The sequence below is a fragment of the Sciurus vulgaris genome (genome assembly GCF_902686455.1).
Source record: "Sciurus vulgaris genome assembly, chromosome: 8".
Classification (NCBI taxonomy): Eukaryota; Metazoa; Chordata; class Mammalia; order Rodentia; family Sciuridae; genus Sciurus; species Sciurus vulgaris.
This window is the reverse complement of record NC_136468.1, coordinates 73,184,589-73,204,240: the sequence shown is the minus strand read 5'-3', so window position 1 is coordinate 73,204,240 and position 19,652 is coordinate 73,184,589. Positions and strand designations below refer to the sequence as shown.

Genomic DNA, 19,652 nt, shown 5'->3' with positions numbered 1-19,652 from the left:
AGACCAATTTTTTTAGGCATATAAATACAGTGATGAGGAAAATATTCTAAAGATATAAAAGTCAATATGAGCTGTATCTCTGAAAATACATGTCTGTTTTATTTTGTTTTGTTTTGTTACCAGGGATGGAACCCGGAACCCCGGGGCACTTGACCACTGGGTCACACCCTCGGCCCTTTTTATGAGACAGAGTCTCATTAAGTTGTGTAGGACCTTGCTAATTTGCTGGGGCTGCTTTGAACTTGTGATCTTCCTACCTCAGCCTTGAGAGTTGCTGAGATTACAGGTGTTGGCCACTATGCCCAGCTACGTATGTGTTTTTAACACCCTTTTTGAGTTTTCATTTTTTCTCCTTAACAAATATCAACTGCAAATTAGTTGACAATGTCATTTACATGCCTCGGCCTTTTGGAATTAGGAAACTGTAAGATATTAAGGAATAAATGTTACTCCAGAGAAATTAATTTACTAAAATATTTGCCCTTATTTATTTAGTTTTTAATTCAGTAATTTTAGGAAAAAATTACAAAAAGACTAAATCAATCATTTCTACCAAAGTGAAAATGAGGCCTTTTAAATATTTTCTGCACTCAAAATATCCAGTATTATTTTGTCATTCATAAAGGTTATGTGCTTTTCTGAAGGCTATTGCTTCTCCTATGACAGGTTAGTGGCCTTGGTTCTACCAAAAGAAAACCTCCACCCATTCTTGGAGTCCCTGCTTTGTACAAGTAGGAAAACACTGCCTCACCTCAGGGACTTAGATCCCAATGGTTTCAGGCCTGTGGAAATTATTGTCTCTTGATACAAAGACAGATTGATTAAGTGGGCCTTTCTAATGCAAACATGCAAAAATTCAGGATGGTTACCCTCCTTCCCTTTAGTGTGTTGATTATTTGTGGGCTGCCTCACCTGGAAGTCAAACTTGACAGGACAAATTTTAGAACATATTTTTGGGGATTTTCATTCAAAGACCATATGTTGCTTCTGAATGTCAAACTCTCAAATGGAAAGGCTCTCAGAATAATGTAAATAAATTTATTGGTATCCTGGCTTTTTATAGTACTCATTTACTGGTTTACTTTACAGATTTATTTGTATTTTTGACTGGTTAAATGTATCATCTTTTCCCCCAAGACAGACTAACCAGGAAGGAGATGCCAAAGAAGTTGCATTTATGCTGACACTTTATCCATTGGTTGTTCTTCAAGTGACTTTGAAGCCTTTGTTCATAATTTTTTAGCAACCTGGAAAATCTCTGAATAATTTATTCATCCCATTATATCCAATTATTGAGACGTTTGCCAAGTATCTGTTTATCAAAGTGCTAATGCTGTCAGACAAACATATGGATGAGTAGGTAGAACAACATACAAACTTTTCCTCTAATAATTTATGTTAGTTGTTGTTTTTTTTTTTCCTTTTAATTTAACTTGGGTATAGCATTAACTGTGGTTTAAATTAAGAAATGAAAATTTTAGTTTGCAAAAAAATCTATCTGGATATAATGTGGTGTGGTGCAAAGAACAGGACTTAGAAAGATATGATCTAGTCTAAGAATTCAGGAAGAAGGGAAGGGATAATTATTACTGACTGCTGAAATGTCACTTGTGGTGATCAATGCTGTACCCATTCTAACTCCTGTTCTCTGGAGTCAGAATATCCTGGCTCCTCTACATGTTGGCAAGACTATTCTCACAGACTCTCATTCTCCAATTTGGAGGAAAGGATAATCATCACATACCTATCCTACCTCACCAGGTTGTTTTGAGGAACTAATGGTGTTGTTGGAAAAGACTTTGTAAACAGTAGAGCTCTAAATAAATATTCTCATTCCTGCGATTTTTTTATTCATTTTCCCACTACTGTTTTTGAGTCCATTCCTGTTGCGTTAAGCAAAAATTGGAAACTGCATTTAAAAGCAGAGAAAAATTTGCCAAAAATTAAAAATAAATAAATAAATAAATAAATAAAATAGGCCTTTGAAGTTAAGGAAATACCATTGCCTACAAAATCTCTCACTTTAACTCTGGAAATAAAATAGGCAGGATGAGGGGTTGAGAGTGGTAGAAGGAAGGTTGCTATTCCTGAGAATATACTCCTTGTTTTTCAGTGAGGTATGCAAGCAAAGCATCAGTTGTAAGAATGGGCACTGAATATGAAGAGGCTGCATGCTAAATGCCTCAAAATACTTTCAGTGAAACCAAGTAAAAAAAGAATGTGGAGCATCTCCGTCAAATTCTTAGAAAAACTTACAGCTTAGGGTAGGTGATCAATTGCTGGATCTCTTTAGTTGAAGGATAGCAGTATTACTACTAGGATGTTTTTAAAACAGGGCAAAGCTCTAATGTTTATGACTCATCACAGAATACATGGACTATATCCAAAAGATAAATTAAGGACTTAAAATATTTTGTGATATATTATTAACAAATTCTTGCTTCTCTTGTTAAATTTTGTTGTTTTTCTTTTTTTGCTTCTAGAATATTTGATTATCGTATTGAACACTTCTTTTTTTTTGCCCCATATTTCTGAGTCTTTCTTTTAAATGTTATTTTTGAAAGACAGAGGAGGAAGACTTTTAATTTACTGGTGGAGGGAACACTCTAAGGAGTTTTCTAGGCCTCTCTAGTAAATGACTATGTGAATTTAAAATATAATGTATATTGTGTCTCATTATAAAGATGTTAAATCCTTTGGACTTCACTTTCTTTACCTATCACACAAGTTTGTTAGGCTAATTACTGAAGGTCACTTTCAATTTAAAAAATTACATTTATTCTCTGAAATCTCTTACCCATCTTTCATTTCCCTGTGCTGAAGCTGTGTAATGCATTTTTATTAATGGTGACTTTAAAAAAAATAGCCCTCTCTTATGGCCTTAAAATGAGTGAACATCATAACAAACAGTATATAAACTTGACAGTTATGCAAATACTGTAGATGAATTAGTAGTTGCTGTTCTTCCAAAGAATTGAGAGGAACATTAAGTCTTCTTTGCTAATCTTCTATTTATTGACCTCTAAGTAGCATCTTTTCAGGTCTTCCTCCCCTCCCATCAAGTTAAACATTTTGATTTCTCCCTGTTTTTTTTTTTTTTTTCCATCCTCTGGCACCACCTACTTTCTTTATTTTAAAATTAGATTTCCTTGGACATTGTGGCCAAGGAAATAACTGCTATCATATTCTACTAGTGAATTAGTGAATTCCTGGATATCACTTTACCACAAGGGATGGGGACAAATTCTTTGAGTTGTGTGTAAGAACTATGTTCTGTTGTTACATAGTGAAGGTTTTCTAAGAACTCATCATAGCCAATGTCAGAGAGCACTGACAACATTGACAACATATACTGATAAATGGCCTAGTGTTAGCTTCTTCAGTTAGTTTCATGTACCAAAGAGCAATATGTAAGTAGCTTACACTTGGAACCAGGTCTTCATGGAATATTTTAGTGAACTACAAACATGTCCAGTGTTTCTCCAGATTGGCTGGAGTCACATACTTGTAAATTATTCTTTGGGAACATCCTTACTGAGGCTGGAAGTTGTGACTCAGTTTTTAGCATGCCATAAGCTTCCTTTTAATGACATCCTTCTGAATCACCAACCTCATGTACGGTCATCTCCAGGGGCTGCTAATTAGGTAACAGCATTTAAATTTTTTTTTTTTTAAACTCAGGTTACAGATCTTTCTGTTTAAGTTTTCAATAAATATAATATCATGTTACATATGAAATTTACAGTCAAAATCAGAGTAGGGGGGAAAAGTGCAACATCAAACCCATTTTGTGGCAAAAACAAGTGTTAAAAAAAGAAGAAAGAGTAAAATGCTCATAGTGAATCATAAGTTAATCACCTTTTTCTTAGTTCCTTAAATTGCTAATCTAGAAAACTGGTTATACTATTTATTAAACTGTTAGCAACCACTACCACTACCAAAGGAAAAATTCCACCTACTCATCAGCATTCTATCTCAGCATGTTGCCTGTGACAAGCGACACCCTGGAAAGATGGTTCTTTGAAGCTCCTCTTGACAGAAAGCTATTATTTCTTGTATTTCTACACAATTGGGCATGGTTAAGTCTTCCAGATATGCCTGTGTGTCCATCCTCTGGCAAGGCTTACCAAGTCACCAAACTCACTGGCACACACCAAATGACAACACGAGGGGTCTGGAGTGACAGTGTGTCTCAGACTCAAGAGGGCATGTTACTGATCACGAAAATCCACAAAATATTTATCTGAGCTCTACTAAGGTTAAAGAGCAGATCCACTGTACTTAGTTGTCATTGATTGCATTTAAAAATAGGCTGGGTAAGATTTAAGAATGTGTGTGTTTAGTATAAAAAGTTTCCTCACAAAAGGTATAGGAAAAACTGAAATCAATGCTGCAATGCTACATTATATAGGAGTTTGAAATTGGGAGGTAGAATTTCTACTTCAACCTTTCGCCTTGGCTATGAACTTAACAGCTACCTCAAAATAACAGATCTGATCTGTTTCAAAAGCAGCACTTCTAATGAATAGCAGAAAAGCAAATAAAAACACCTTTTCTTTGTAATAAATCATTTTGTTTTTCTATAGATTGCATGTGGCGTTTGAGGCAGAGCGAGCAAGCCTGCCAATATTGCAAGCTAATGCTTCAGCACCTTTCATTTTTCACTCTGAGCAGGAACCCTCTTTAAAACTTGTTCATTTATAGAGGGGAAATCGAAGCCTCTGGCAGATTGTCAGGGCTATTTTATTGTCATCATTTACAAAGGTCGCTGGAATTAATTGACTTCTTACATTACATATTGTAAACTGACTCATTTTTTGACACAATTATGGGAAAGTGGCAGGATCTAAGTGGCTGGTTATTGTCTTTTGATTTTGGCATATGTTATAAACTAGAAACCAATAATAACTGTGAAATCACAGTTTTGGGGAAAAAAATAACACAGTTTCAAAGAAGCAGACTCCATTAACTGTTTAGTTAGTTGAACTAGAGGAAGGGAGGAGAGAGTTCCAGAAGATGGAATGTAAATCCTGGGTTTGTTTTAATGTCTGTGCAGGATTCGTTAATGGGGTAGTGAATGTTTCCATGAACATCCTCAATTGGTATTGTCTGTTTGAAAGCATATTCTAAGTAGCTGACTCCTTTTACAAGATTGGAAGTAAAATTTAGCCCATGTTGTATTCCATGAATCATTATCACTACATGGATGCTCACGGAGTTTACTGAGAGTAATTCTGTCTCAAAGGCATTGCTTCTGAAACTAAAGATGAGAAATTTAGGATATGAGTAATTATAGTACCAGGACGCACTCTTTTCTTGATAGAGATTTGATTCTTCTTCCCTTTTTACTTTTCACATTGTCCCCTTTTTACTAAATCAGAAATGTTCTACTCATATTCATAGGCTGCTTTCAATAAAATTAGATGCACGGACACAAGGACATATTGTTAAAAATGAATAAATTACAGCTGAATTAAGCCATCGGACTCAATAACAGCGAAGGGAATATTGCAGTTGGTTAGAACAAACAATCTTCTTAAATAGGAAATGTACTTTAAAGCCATCCTGCTGTGATCCTGTTAATTACCAAAGAAGATTAGAACTCTTCTGGTTTGTGGGATCCTTTTACCTAGTGTGTGGCAGTTCCAGCTGCATTAGCAATCAGACATTTGCACTGTCCCTTCAGACCAGTGAGGGGATGTTATTAAAGGGAAGTCATTTACTCCAGTCTGTAAGATGTAGCCTGGCAGAAATTCAATAAATGTTTGTGATATGCTCATTCCACTACTCTGGTTAGTGGTTTTTGCTCTTGACATACATATAATAGCATTCTCTTTAATCTCCATCCACAGAGCAAAAAGGAACAAAAATGCCCCATTTGGGGGATTGGTTGCAAAACACAGAAGGATGTTGATCTGCTTTTCATTACAAATAATGTGAAGAAAAAGGAAAATCCTACCCCCCTCCCCCGCCACCCTCCACAACCTGTGTTTCTCTCTCTCTTGTCCCTGGTTCTCTATCTCCTTCTTCCTCTCTCTCCACTTCTCTCTTCCTCGCCTCTCTTCTCTCTTCTAGTCCTCTTCTCTTCTGTCTCCCTCCTCCTTCTCCTCCCCCAACACTGCTTTTTCTCTCTCACTCACATCCTCTGATGGGCATTCAAGCTAGTAAAATGCATGTTGGAGAATCCCACAAGCACAGATAGGCATATACAGAGCTAGGTTTTTTTTTTTGCATGTGAATTTCTTCTCAAAAGTAAAATAGAAAAATGCTCTCAGAATTCAGACAGTAAGAAAACATCAAAGGAGAATTCAGACATAAAAATAGAAGCACCAATGAAAGAAGAAATAGAGCACATTTAAAAAGATGTGTATATTTTAAACTTACCTTGCAAAAGCAGTTTCAGTGCTAGACCACATCCAGTGTCCCTGCGAGCTGAATTCCTTAGTTCCTTGGTTCAGATAATCACATGGTTGTCTTCTTTCCCAGATATAAATCAGTGCATACGTGTGTGTGTGATAAAGTATACACAAATATGTACCAAAGATATGCACACATACAAGCAATCTTTTCTCTGTATTCTAAAATATAAAGGAAGGCAGGAGGCTGCAGCTCAGATTTCTTCTCTTGCCTGTAACTCTCTTGGTCGGCAGCTGAGGCTCTCAATCCAGTGTAGGGAGATCCTGTGAGCTAGCGTTATTTCTTCTTGTTTCCATGGTGGTTAGTGGTGCATCGTTCACCCGATCAGTTGTCACACTGACATGGTGCTGCCTGCTCAGCGGTCATTAATAACTGAACACCCTCCACTCCCCAGAGAGGAGCCAATCGCTTCAGACTGCCAAGATGTAGCACTCGCAGCTGCTCTAGTCTGGTTGGCTGAAGCAACCTGTCTGTTCTATGACACTGCTGCTTAGGGTACAAATAAATGAAACAGACTTGCATATTTTCCTAGGAATCATTTTCTTTCTTTTTTCTTTCTTTCTTTTTTTTTTTTCCTTCAGGGAATGTTGAGATTTCTTTTCTTTCTTTTTTTTTTTTTTTTAACAAGTTTTCCCATTTTTGTGTTATCAGTCATTCAGAGAAGCTGTGTTTTCACTCTGAAGATAGTCAGGGAATTCTACTAATAAGGATTTCCCAAATATTAAAAACACCTGCTAAAGGCACAAGCATCTGACTCCCTCTCTGTGCCTGAAACTGTTGTGTGTTTGGTTCTCTATAGTTCCTACTCAATTTAGATTGTATGCTTGCTGCCCAATAGCATGTTCTTTTTTAAAATTTTTCTTTCTTCTTTTCTTTTTTTAAAGCAATGACATTTCATATCTGGAATGACCAGATTTTTAAAATGAAACATATATTTGCTTCTCTATAATTCACAACATTGGCATGGAAAGGGGTGATTTTTGAAGATATGTTTTCAGTTATATCCACTCACTTCTCCTAATGTGATGTAATAAATCAGCCATCCCCATTTGAATTGGTGCATGTGCAATGCTATTTGTGTGTGTGTGTGTGTGTTCAGGACACATGATTGTCTACTGAGTATATTTCTCTATAATACATTAAATCTTCAAAAATGATTTTTCCATATTTGTAGTCCTATTATCTTTAAATGGATATTTATCAGGAATATATCCTATATAAAACACACATATACAAGCATGTGTTTTGGATGTATCAGGAATTTGGAAAATAGAAAAGCATAGCAGTGTGTATGTCTCAAAGAATACCTATGGAAAAAAATGGACAGACGCTCTTAAAACACATTTTACAGTATTTATTAGTATACTAGAGAAATGTTGAGAAGAATGGAATATGAGAATTAATTTATCAACAGATCAAAAGCAACCTAGATTCATGACTCCAATCCTCGTTTTGAGAGACTACCCTCTAGTGGAGTTAAAAGAAAAGACACTGTTAGATTTTCTTGGCAGGGCAGGTATGTGTGTATGGTGGGGTGGAGCTTCACATCTAATTGTTCTTAAGGTGTTCCTTGAAATGACATAGACCAATAGTTTGAAGTTATTATAATCATAATGCTAAAAAAAATTTTAAATGCTAGCCTTGTTTTTAATCACTAATATTTTCACTTTATAAAAAGCTACCGAATACTATTTTTTTCTATAAAAATTTCATTTTGGTTCCTAACCTTTTGAATACAAGTTAAAAATGGCTTCTTGCCCAATTTATTAACCCTTCTTATACAATGTTATTTTAAGGTTTTGTTCTTTATCAGACACTCTAGTATTTACTCATAAAGTGTATAGTCATTTCTTAAATGTTAGGGTTTATTGTTGAGGGTTAAGGATGTTGTGTTGCAATGTATTTACATATAATTTAACATAATACTGATAATAATCATCTTTATTACCCCAAATTTTACTCTGTTAAGCTGTAATTTTTGTATATTCCAAATCATTTCAGGCTTTGAAAGGTTTATTTCCAAATATGAAAAATTTATATTAAAATTTTGACAACTTTTTGAAAAATGAACTTTTATATCATGATTCTTTATGCATTTCATTTTGGTTTATTAGCATTGACTGTATAATTGCAAATTCAGAAATCAAATCAGTTTTAAAGCACTCCCATAATGAAGGTAAGTTGTAATGGTCAAATAGATCATGTTTAAACTACTTTCTTTGTTTTTAAATGAACCAGCAATCCCTTTTTAAAATATTTTCAATAGAAGTTTAAATTAGAAGTCAAAGAAAAATTTTTTAAGTTTTAATTTAGTTAGGACTGAGTCCTATTGTTATAGGCTACCTTTTATTGTTTCATAGGAAGTTGTTTTAACTAAATGATACTGTGTTTTGGAGGGCAGGAGATGAGATTGTCTTTTTAACATAGGCATACGATAAATTCAAAAGATCTCATGCTCATTTTGGTGAATTTAGTACTAGAGCACATAGAAATAGGATTACATTGTGGGGAAGAAAATGACTCTTGCTTGGAATGGAAAGATGAGTTTTATGTTCTTCAGCTGTAGTTTCCATCTTGGTTTAAAAATATTAGCAGCTTAGTGGAATCAGTGAGTGTTTGAGGTGCTTTTTCACTTATTAAGATCAGTCATCCATGGAAATACAAAAGTACTCCAAAAAGACAGGCAAAACAGTTATTTAGGTGTCATATCTATAATGAAGTGCCATATGAAGTAATTTGCTTAGATGGGGTAAGTAACAATTTCAGGACTTTTGAGTTAATGCAATTGTGAATGGTCATCAAATGAGAACTTGGAATCTCCGAACTCTAATGTTCTTCTAGAAGGTCAAGAGCTGTGTTTAAGTGACAGAAAAGAGCCAGGAATAAAACCCCTCAGGTCTTCTAACATTTCTTTACCAAATTACCCTATCATCCAGTAGATAACTGATAGATCTCTGCTTTTTAATTTTTTGCCACCCTTCCTTTTTCTTTCTTTTTCAAGTTTATTTTTATAGTCTACTAAAATATCAGAGAAATTTCACATTCCAATTTTATTTTATTTTACTACATGGGTGTACATTGTAGTAAATGTCTTCAGAGGTTCCCAAATGAATACTCAGTCTTAATGAAATGATTTTAAAGCATAATGAATAATTGATTCTTAAATTATGTTGAAAGAATTCTTCTGCCTTTATTATCAAATAAGAAAAGATTGGGATACAATACATATTCATAGATTTATGGTCAAAGTTATTAATTTGTGACAGGTTTATTGCTGTTTCATCCTGTTTTCTTAGTTTGGGAAATGGGTAGATTGCAGACAGATTGGCTAAGTTTGAATCCTTAACCTTGCCAACTTGCTAGCTCTGTGAATCTGAGCATCATTTTAAGTATCATGTCTGTTAGGTATCTTTTGTGCATCTCAGTTTAAGTAGCACCTCGCATTTCAGTTTCCTCCTAGGATTGTTATGAGGATTAAAGGAGTTAATACACATACAGAGCTTAGAAAATGCATGAAACAGTAAGAATGAATGGATATTGGATATAGTTTTTGTCAGTGGAAGGAACCTTGGCTGTCAGCCTCCCAACTAGCTGACTCTACAAATATGTGACACCATGCCCAACTACCTTCTGTACTTTTTAAAAAAAAATGCAGAAAACAATATTCATTTGTAAAATAAATGAATGCTTTATTGATGTTTGTGCCAACCAATTCAATGTAATCAACAACAAGGGATGCCAAGAGTGAAATTCTTTTTTAAAAAAGCAATGAATTTTAGGCAAGGGACAGTGGATGCGTCTATATAGTTATGATTATTAAGTGTTGATGACAATTTTTATCATCATTTTGATTATTGTCAGATGCATTAGCTCCTCCTCCTTTACTTCCACTTTTGTTCCAGTTTGCCTTTTTGTTTGGAATGTCTTTTGTATTTTCTATTCTGGGTTCTGGCTTTTATACTTTTATATGTCTACCTCTTCTGACCCTCTAACAAGACATGATCTTCATTTGACCCACAGTAGCATTCTTTATTTCTCTTATAACCCATCCTTTTTTTTTTTTTTTTTTCATCTCATGATTTTTTCTGTAATTTTACCTCTTCCTTAGCTTGTAAGATTCTTCTCCAGGGAGATGTATGTCTTATGTCTTTAAGCTCCATACAAACATGTGGAAAACAACATTTGTTGAACACTAGTATATGTCTGTGTGTGTTTTAAAAGTTATTTAACCTTCACAACATCTTTCATCAAATATGTATTTTTATCCCCGTTTGCCAGTGTAGAAACATTGGATGAAAGAAGTTAGGTTACTTGCTTAGTGTCCCAAAATTATTAAATAATGGGGATAAAATACGAACCCAGTTCTGTCTATTTACAGGGCCAAGGCTCCTTCCACTATACAAGGCACTCAATAATCATTTGTGAAATAAATGAATGCTTGATTGATGTTTGTGCCAACTAATTTGATGTAGTCAGCAACAAGGGATGCCAAAAATAAAATACTGTTTTTAAAAAGGAATGAATTTTATGCACGAGACAGTGGATGCTTTTATATGGTTATGATTGTTCAGTGTTGGCGACAGAATTTTTATTGCTGTGATGATTTGAGAAATAGAGCTTGGAAGAAACGCAGTACCTAGTCGGAAAGATGAGTTGATATGCTCAGAAAGCTAAGTAAATATGAATGATTCACTGATGATGAGGGGCCATGTTGTATTCCCAAGGGCTTCAGTGACTGTCCTTTTGATAGCAGATTAGCTCTCAATTAAAACGGAAACATGATTTAAGTGAATAACATTGATTGTTAAAATTTCAAACTAGGTCATGTTCACATTTTCATTTTCAAAGGAGTTTTGGGAAATAGAATTGGGAAAAAAATGAGGTTTTTTTTTTGTTTTTTGTTTTTTTTTTTTGTACCAGGGATTGAACTCAAGGGCACTTAACCACTGATCCACAGCCCCAGCCCTTTTTTGTATTCAAGGATAGGGTCTCCCTGAGTTGCTCAGGGCCTCACTAAATTGCTGAGGCTGGCTTTCAACTTGCAATCCTCCTGCCTCAGCCTCCAAAGCCGCTGGAATTATAGGCATGCACCACTGCACCTAGCCATAAATCTTATTTTTGATGAAGGATAGGACTCCATTTGAAGAACACATGTAATCTTATCACTCAAGGATTATCATAAGCAAGGAAAAGAAAGGGAAATCCAGGGAACAGATCTGTTTCTCTGTGTTTTCCTCAGATTCCTTTCTTCCTCCTATTCTTTGTCTTTCTCTTTATGTCTTTTTTACTCATCTTATCTTCTTTCTGTGCCTGTCTTCATTATTTTCAATCAGAGGGTTTGATAGTTTTCTCTAGATATATTGGAAACAACAGTGGCAATATATATGAGGCTGTTGATAAGATTACTGTGAAGTGCAGGACAGAATATTTATGTTTTCTGTATAATTTAAAAAAAATATAGCAGGTAGTTTGGTGTGGTATCACATGTCTATAGAGTCAGCTGCTTGGGAGGCTGAGGTGTGGGGATCAGTTGAACCAAGGAGTTCAGGGCTAACCTGGACCATATAGTATAATCCTATGTCTTAAGTGGGGAACAATAAAGCAGGTTGATGAATAGCTGAATATCCATATAGATAATTGCATAAGTTGCTCAGAAATAACTGAGGAGAAATGTATGGGAAACCCTAAATGTACTAAACTATTGGCACTTGTTTTCTTTGATGAGATAAATAATATCTGTTATTAGAACATATATGAATTCTTTTGTGGTACCCTTTTGTTTTATAATTAGAGTTATTTAGTAAAATATCTAAATTTCTTAACAGCATTAAGTTCTATTCACATTGTAATATTTAAAATAGTAGTAACAGGAAAAACAACAATAATAGTGGACAACTTGTTTTTGACCACTCACCTTGTGCCAAAAAAATTTTTCATGAATCATGCCACTTATTGCTCCATATTAGAATGTTGGGTATCTATGAACCTGATTATTTGACTGAGTGTGCAGTCGCATAAGTTGCTCACTGGTAGAATCTATAATCAAACCAGAGTCATTCTGACTCTAAGACTGACAGAGATAATCATTTTGCCACACTAACTCTGAGATGTTCCCCGTATTGCTGTCCAGTCTTTCTACCTCTCACTCCCAATACATCTTATTTCTCAGTGACCTCAAATGTCTCATTTCCTGAACATATGTTGCACTTTTCATTCTTAGATGTTTCTTTTGCAAACATACTTTTTCTATAAAGCTTCTGTTTAAAAATTCCATCCTTTTAGAAATACCTCATCTTAGTTAAAATGTTTTCCTTATTTTCTCACATGTTAATTTCCTTTTTTTAGCATGTGTAAATTCTGTTTTAAATGTATTTCAGTTTATGGGTTATCTGTGTCTGGGTTGTAAACAGCTTGATTGCAGAAAATATGTCCTATGTGCTTTATATTTCCAACAATACACTTCACGTATAAAATGGTTGAGTGACTAAGTAAGGCAGTAATTGGCTATTACCTTTGTGTGTTCATTTTGTTTCAAGAATTTGAGTAAAGATCAGAAGGTCATTTACTTAAAAGAAAGCCTAAATCAAGAGAGTACCCTTAAGGAGACAGATTTTGTCAGATTGATGACTTCAGTTACACATGAGGTTATTCATAACAGAGCTGTTCATTATGAGAGAATAGAGTGTATCTCTTGACCTGACCTTTTCTTTGCTGGTCACTTCCTCTTTTTCATCTGCTTTGATTAGTACTTATTAAATACCAATTGGACTCACATAATTTTACTAAGAGTCATCTAAGTTATTGGCAAAAATTAAGCTCCAAGAACTAAAATGGCATGTAATTTTATACAAATTCTAGGCAAAAAATAAGAACCAAATGGCCTGAGATAACACTTTGCTCCTGGTGCAACATTCTTATGTATAGTTGGTTGGTACTTTCCTTGCTTTGACACAGTTTCATTTGTAAAGGTGGAATAATGAAAATCATTTGCTTGTACCCCAGTAAGAGACCAAAGTAGTGATTTCTGAGAAAGAGAATACAAACTATTTTGTCAGAAAAAAAAATTAGGCATCTATTTATATTGCACTATCTAGAAATTAAAGGATCATTTGAATTTTCATGAATATTTTATGTCCCTTTTACTTGACTTCTACTGGATGGGAGAAGAAAGGTTATCATTCTGTTATCATTCTCATCTGATTCTCTTTTTTCATTGATGGAGGGTACAGAAAGCTCAGAGCTAAACTTCTCTGTCTAATCTTTTAGTAATCATTCATAGTTATTCCTTTTAGTGTAGGGAAGTTGTTTTCAAGAATGAAAGTCACTGACTATAGCTAGTAGGATGGCAAAATAGACAGGATATTCCTGTACCTACTGCCTACATGTGCCCCATTGTAGAATTTTAAGCCTTAAATCTTAAAATTATCTTCAGCTCTATCTTATAACCTAACATAGTCTACCAGGACTACAAGGATCCTCCCAATTCTTTTCACTTTTTCGATTGCTCAGCTATGAGATTTGACATACTTTCAGACACTTCCCAGTGTGTTCTTCCATTTCTTTTCTTAACTGAAAACTAATCTTTCAGGACCTTTTATTTTTCTGTCTTTTTGCTTGGAGACCACTGATTTTTCTGAACTCTTGGGACTGGGTGTTTTGTATGAATGCATGTGCCTATGTATGTTCATGGGTATCATATTCTTGTAATTCCTGTGGTTTCCCAATACCAATTGCAAATTCATAAATTATTTTGCTCTGCAATGTGACAAAGATCGCTATTTACCTTTCTACTTTTCTACTACCTACCTGCCCCTCACCATATTTGAGACATGATAATCTGGTGAACAGTATTCTTTTTCACCTCAACTATTACTAAAATCTTGGGAGATTTCAATTTTTAAGATTAAAACCAGTCAACAATTACTAATATTCTTAAATGAAAATGCAATTTCACTATATTTCAGAGACTCATTTCCAGGAACGTTCCCTTGATCTTATTGGTAACTGGAATTATTCTATCTCTGAAGTCTTGAACTTCAGTATTTGGCTTTTGATCCTAACCCCCTATTTATTTTGGTAATTTAGAACTCTGCCCCCCCACATTTGCTTTTTTGACATCACAAATAGCTTCACTCTATTGAGATGCGTTCTTTCCTGGTCATCCTCCTGTGTCTCCCTTTTCTAACACATCATCTAATCATCTAAGCTACTTACCTAGATTCTTTGCTCTTGTCTTCCGACATCCCCGTTCAATGAAATCTGGAAAGCAATGTGATCTTTGTTTTTAACCCTAGTCTTTATAAGATGGAGTGTTTCTGGAAGGAATCATGCAGTGTGCTCCCTGGTACCTACTGTAAAGGCAGTGTCATGTTTCAGCTGGTTCTTCAGCAGTGCCCTCCAACCTCATGTTTGTCCAAAGTTATCCTTTATCTCATTGACTTCAGGGAAGATTTCAAACTCTAGCACTCTCTTTAACTTTCCTTTTCAGTTGCTGATGATTCTTAGGAAAATATCTTTGCTTTTATCATTTTTGGATTTATGCCTTTAAATATCAACTTCCTTAATTTTACAATTTCCAAACGTATTCATATGTCTTCATCCAAAGTCATCAAAGTTTGAGACTTTTATTTTTCACTCTCAGTCTCAATGTTATTCATTCTATTTCTTCAAATTTCTCCAGTTTCATGTTCTCAGAAATTTGTTTCCAGCTGTCTTACTTCCCAGTCCACACTACAATTGACATATACCCACAAAATCCATAGATATGTTTAATTTTTACCCATACTAAAATGATAACAAACCTGTCTTCATTCCTTAACCCTATTCTATCTTTCCATCTCTATCCTCTTCAGGAAAGTTGTTCACAAAGCTGTTAACATTTGCTACAATCACATCATCACTTTCTACTTACATTTTAAGCTCATTTTTATCTGGTTTCTAATCTAATCTCTGCTGCCAAAATTCTACCTTGGGATCTTATCTGTGCCTTCCTTGTTTGATTCTAGCCCACCAAAGCCTCCTAGTCATTCTCATATTTGCTTGCACATTGTGTCTGCTATCACTGTGGGTTTATGCCTCTTAAGAATTTAGGTTCTTTTGCATGCTGCTCTTTACATGCTCTCTCTTTTTCCTTCATAGTATCATTACTTAGTCATTCAAAGAAGTTCAGGGTCTTTGACCCTCCTCCTGCTTCATATCCTGCATTCAGCCAGTTAGTGAATATTGCAGATTTTACATCTGTATTTTTTGAATCATGCTCCTTGTCTACTAGGCCTTCATCATCTCTTACCTTAGTTGTCATAATTGCTCATAACTCCCCTGCTTCCAGTCTCATCCTTTCGAATCCATCTTTTTCCTACAATATGCAGTCAGGCACACACTTGTCTTTAGCAAGGCTGCCTCCCACTATTCACTCTTTAATCTTCAGTTCATTTGTTCCTTCTGGGAGATCTGATCCTTGTCGAATGAGACTGGGTTTATAGAGTAATTGATCTGAGTATACTGTTGAATAAATGGATGAATGAATTTTACGTAAAAGTTGGATTGAGAAGAAAGTGATACTGCAAAGTATTTAAGCACAGCAGAATTAAGTCATCAATAAAACCATTATGTTCTTTTTAAAATTGTTTTTATTGATCCATAATAATTATACAGAATAGTGGGTTTCATTGTGGTATATTTGTACATGCACATAAATCTTTTAATCTGTGATTGTGATGTATAGACTAGTAAAAATGAGAGCAAGGTTATACTTCGATATTTATGTGAAGCAATTAGCCATAGTACATGGCCAACTGGATCAGGGAGACCTTCTCTTGATTAAATAAAGAACTGATGTTGTGAATTTGAGTTATGAGACTAAATCCATCACAATTTCCAGGAGGGAGAAAACGCACAACTATCACTGATGGTGATGCAGTATTTCCTTTGATAGCCAATTTCGTATTGCTGTCCTTTTTGTTGTATTTATTATTGTTGTTATTCAGGGAAATACAAATGATTTTCCTTCAGCTATCCACAGAACACAATGGAATGGATCATAATTTGAAATATGTATTGCCATGCAAATGCAAAAATTATGTATGCTGAAATAATATAATTCCTAGAATAATAATAAATAGCACCTGTTGAATCAAATTATGTAAGACACTGATGCTTGGTGAGCACTGCATCTGTTTAGTTTCATTTTACAAGACGTTGAGGCAACCAAGGGCATTCTCTTTTTCACAGAGGAGGAAACTGAGGTTGTTTAATTTTTATAGTCACTGAACTAGTTTGTAACTAGGGCTGGAATACATATCAGACACCAAGGACAATATTCTCAAAACTGATTTCTTTCCACATATTATGTGCAAGGCCTATTGTTCTCTTCCTTGTATGTTTTATAGCAAACTTTTGTTTCCTGTTTGCTTGTCACCAGGACTGATACAACACATTCCTGGTAGAGTGTTAACATAATTTTGTTGTGCCTGCTTTTCTCACCTCAAAATATTTGACTATATCCTCCTGATTGGATGACTGACATAGTATGGGGGTATCTATAAACTTTTATCCTCAAGAGTTAACTCAGATAATTTTTCATTCTTTTCACATTTTTTAAAAATACTTTTTTAGTTGTAGGTGGACACAGTACCTTTATTTTATTTATTTATGTGGTGCTGAGGATTGAACCCAGTGCCTCACATGTGCTAGGGTGAGCAATCTACCACTGAACCACAATCCCAGACCCTTCATACTGGTTTTTATTCCACAATTTTGACTGCCTTTGAGAGTCAGCATTTAAAATGAAGGACAAATGTATTATTCAATTAGAGAAACCAGCTCTTTTCCTAAGTATTGCTTTGTCCTGAAACTAAGCAAATGGGTAAATAGATCCACATACAGAAAGCTTCAACATTGCTATCCATAAAACTGTTTTACTATTTTATTTTTTATATACTTGATACTATAAAAAGGCAAAACTTGCACTATGTGTTAACAACAGAATTTCAAAGCTTTCTTGAGGACAATTGCTATGCAGAAACCAGAAAATCGGAAGAAGCAGTCTTTAGGCATAAACAGAAAAAGAATGAGACAAGCTTAACCTTTTAAGGTAAGAGACATTTCAAATACAGTCAAACAAAAGAACAACATATGTCTTTTTTGTGAAATCACTTGTTTTTCTTTCCATTCTATAGACGTGATGCAAAAAGGGAGCAAATTAACCCTTATCATTAAGAGCACTTCTCACATCCTTTTATAAAAGGTACATTTTATTAGAAATACAATGACTATTCAGTGCTTTGGCCAGCTCAGACTTTGAGGGTGCTCTATGGCTGTATGATGGTCGCTGAGAGCCGAGGGTAAACCCCATGCTGGGGAGAAGCCTGGCACTGGAGGGGCCGTGCTGAAGGCTTTCACATAGTTCCCATTACTAAGGAAACCACTCGTTTTGTCTGAACATGCTCTGAATAGATGTCTCATTTGAAGTCTAGTGCTCAAACCATGAGGATTGCATTATGGAGCCGAGAAAGAAACGAGGGGAACACAAAATGCTTGAAAATGCCACCAAGCATTCACAAAGCGTCGTACTGTAATAACATTCTATGAGACAGAAGGTGCATTTATTTTTGCCGCGTTCCAAGTTATTTCAGTGTTATAAAAGCAAATTCCTTTGCCTGCCCACGTAATCAAAATAAGCAAAGCAGATGTTCTTCTGACCTATTCTTAATTCTTGCTCTTGTTAGGGTCTCACTGAGAAGTGTGACACACAGCACAGGAAGGACAAAATATGGATTCCCATATTAATCTAGATTTGTTCTGTTTTCTTTGTAACTACATGGTGTAGTGCTATCTCTGTGCCAATAAACAAACACATGTTCAGAGTCAGACTTCAGTTTGCAGCCTCTAAATTGTCACTGTTAAATTCAGAATGGCTACTGCAAACTGGTGCTGGGTATGCTTTAATGAGCATCCAATTCAGATACTGAGTGAGAAAACCCTGCTTCTAGGAGACTTTCTTCCACTCTCTAGCTCCTGCCAACCCACAGCAAAAAAAGTAACTTCTACCAAAAAGTAAGGCTATCTTTCTTTCACCCTTACCCTAGTACATAGAATTTATGACACTTTGATTATACTATATTCTTTATCATCCCCTTCCCATTTTTTGATATGCCTAATTGACATTTTCTTAAAATGCATAAAGCACTATACAGACCCCCAATCAGTTTGCTACTGCCATGCAATATACAAAGTCAGAGGAGGAAGGTATTACTACTTCTTTTTCAAGCATTTTTTCACCCACCAGATATGTCAGTACCTCAATTTATCCACACATGCAGAAATTAACAAATATTTATAGATATTTGCCATTTTACTGTTTTGCAGACAGTCATGGCAGTTAGGTGACGTCTCTGCATGAGAGTTCATGATTGAATGAGATCTGGGCACTTGTAGCCCAGAGCTTTAGTACTGCATTGTGGACCTATGTGCAGAGGCTCCTCTAGATTCTCTTTGGAACGCTAGTGTTACAAAAAGTTGCTTAAAGTGTCTAAGTTCTAGAAATGAGCATAATAAGCAAGTATAGTTTTTTTTTGTCCTTAATGATCAATTGAGTAAAATTTATAATGTAAAAAGCCAATAGTTTTGTCAGAAAGGCTTATTTTTTTAACCTTTTCTTTTTCCCTTTAGTGCTTTTATATATATTGGCAGTCTTGCATTTTTAGTGAAAATATATTTCAAGTATATAGTTGATTTTCTGCCTCACTAAATTATAAAAATACCCAATTCAGAAGAATTGAGTAAGGATAAATTAAGTTCTTTTCTAGTATTAATTGGGGAATCCCAACATTACTAAAAGTCCTTAGATTTGAAACCATGAACAAAAGAAAGTTTATTCATGTGAATGACACAAATACATATCTTATCAATAATATCCTCAATAATTTTGATTATAGATCTTCAATTCATTTTGAAGTGAACAGCCTGAAGCTGCCAGCTGCTTCTGATCTCATGTGCTTACAGAATATTTACAGAGTTTATGTTTAGCAGTTTAAACATCATGGTTGCTGGTAAGAAAATTCTTCTAATACCAGTGACTTCTTATGAAATTTCTATTTTCAAAATGAATATGCATTAGGTCCATATAGGTTATTAAGGTTTGGCAGATACTAGGCTGTCTGGATTTTTTGTATTCTTGGCATTCAACACAATGCCTGGCATATGGTAGGCATTTGGGAAGAGGAAACTGATCTGAA

The 19,652-nt window shown here is 35.0% G+C and overlaps 2 protein-coding genes and 1 long non-coding RNA gene across 5 annotated transcripts in view; 1 reads left to right on the top strand and 2 right to left on the bottom strand.

Annotated features, from left to right (window-relative positions):
• The window catches only part of LRRN3 (leucine rich repeat neuronal 3), a 34,179-nt gene extending 27,222 nt beyond the window's left edge, over positions 1 to 6,957 (bottom strand). The window contains exon 1 of the mRNA XM_079149352.1: positions 6,385 to 6,957. The gene's annotated coding sequence lies outside the window, so the exon portion shown is untranslated. The remainder of the gene's footprint in view (positions 1 to 6,384) is intronic.
• The window catches only part of IMMP2L (inner mitochondrial membrane peptidase subunit 2), a 906,633-nt gene that overhangs the window by 463,422 nt on the left and 423,559 nt on the right, over positions 1 to 19,652 (top strand). The window lies entirely within an intron of this gene.
• LOC306667093 overlaps positions 1 to 19,652 on the bottom strand; it is a 624,638-nt gene that overhangs the window by 236,462 nt on the left and 368,524 nt on the right. The gene's annotated exons all lie outside the window — the stretch shown is intronic.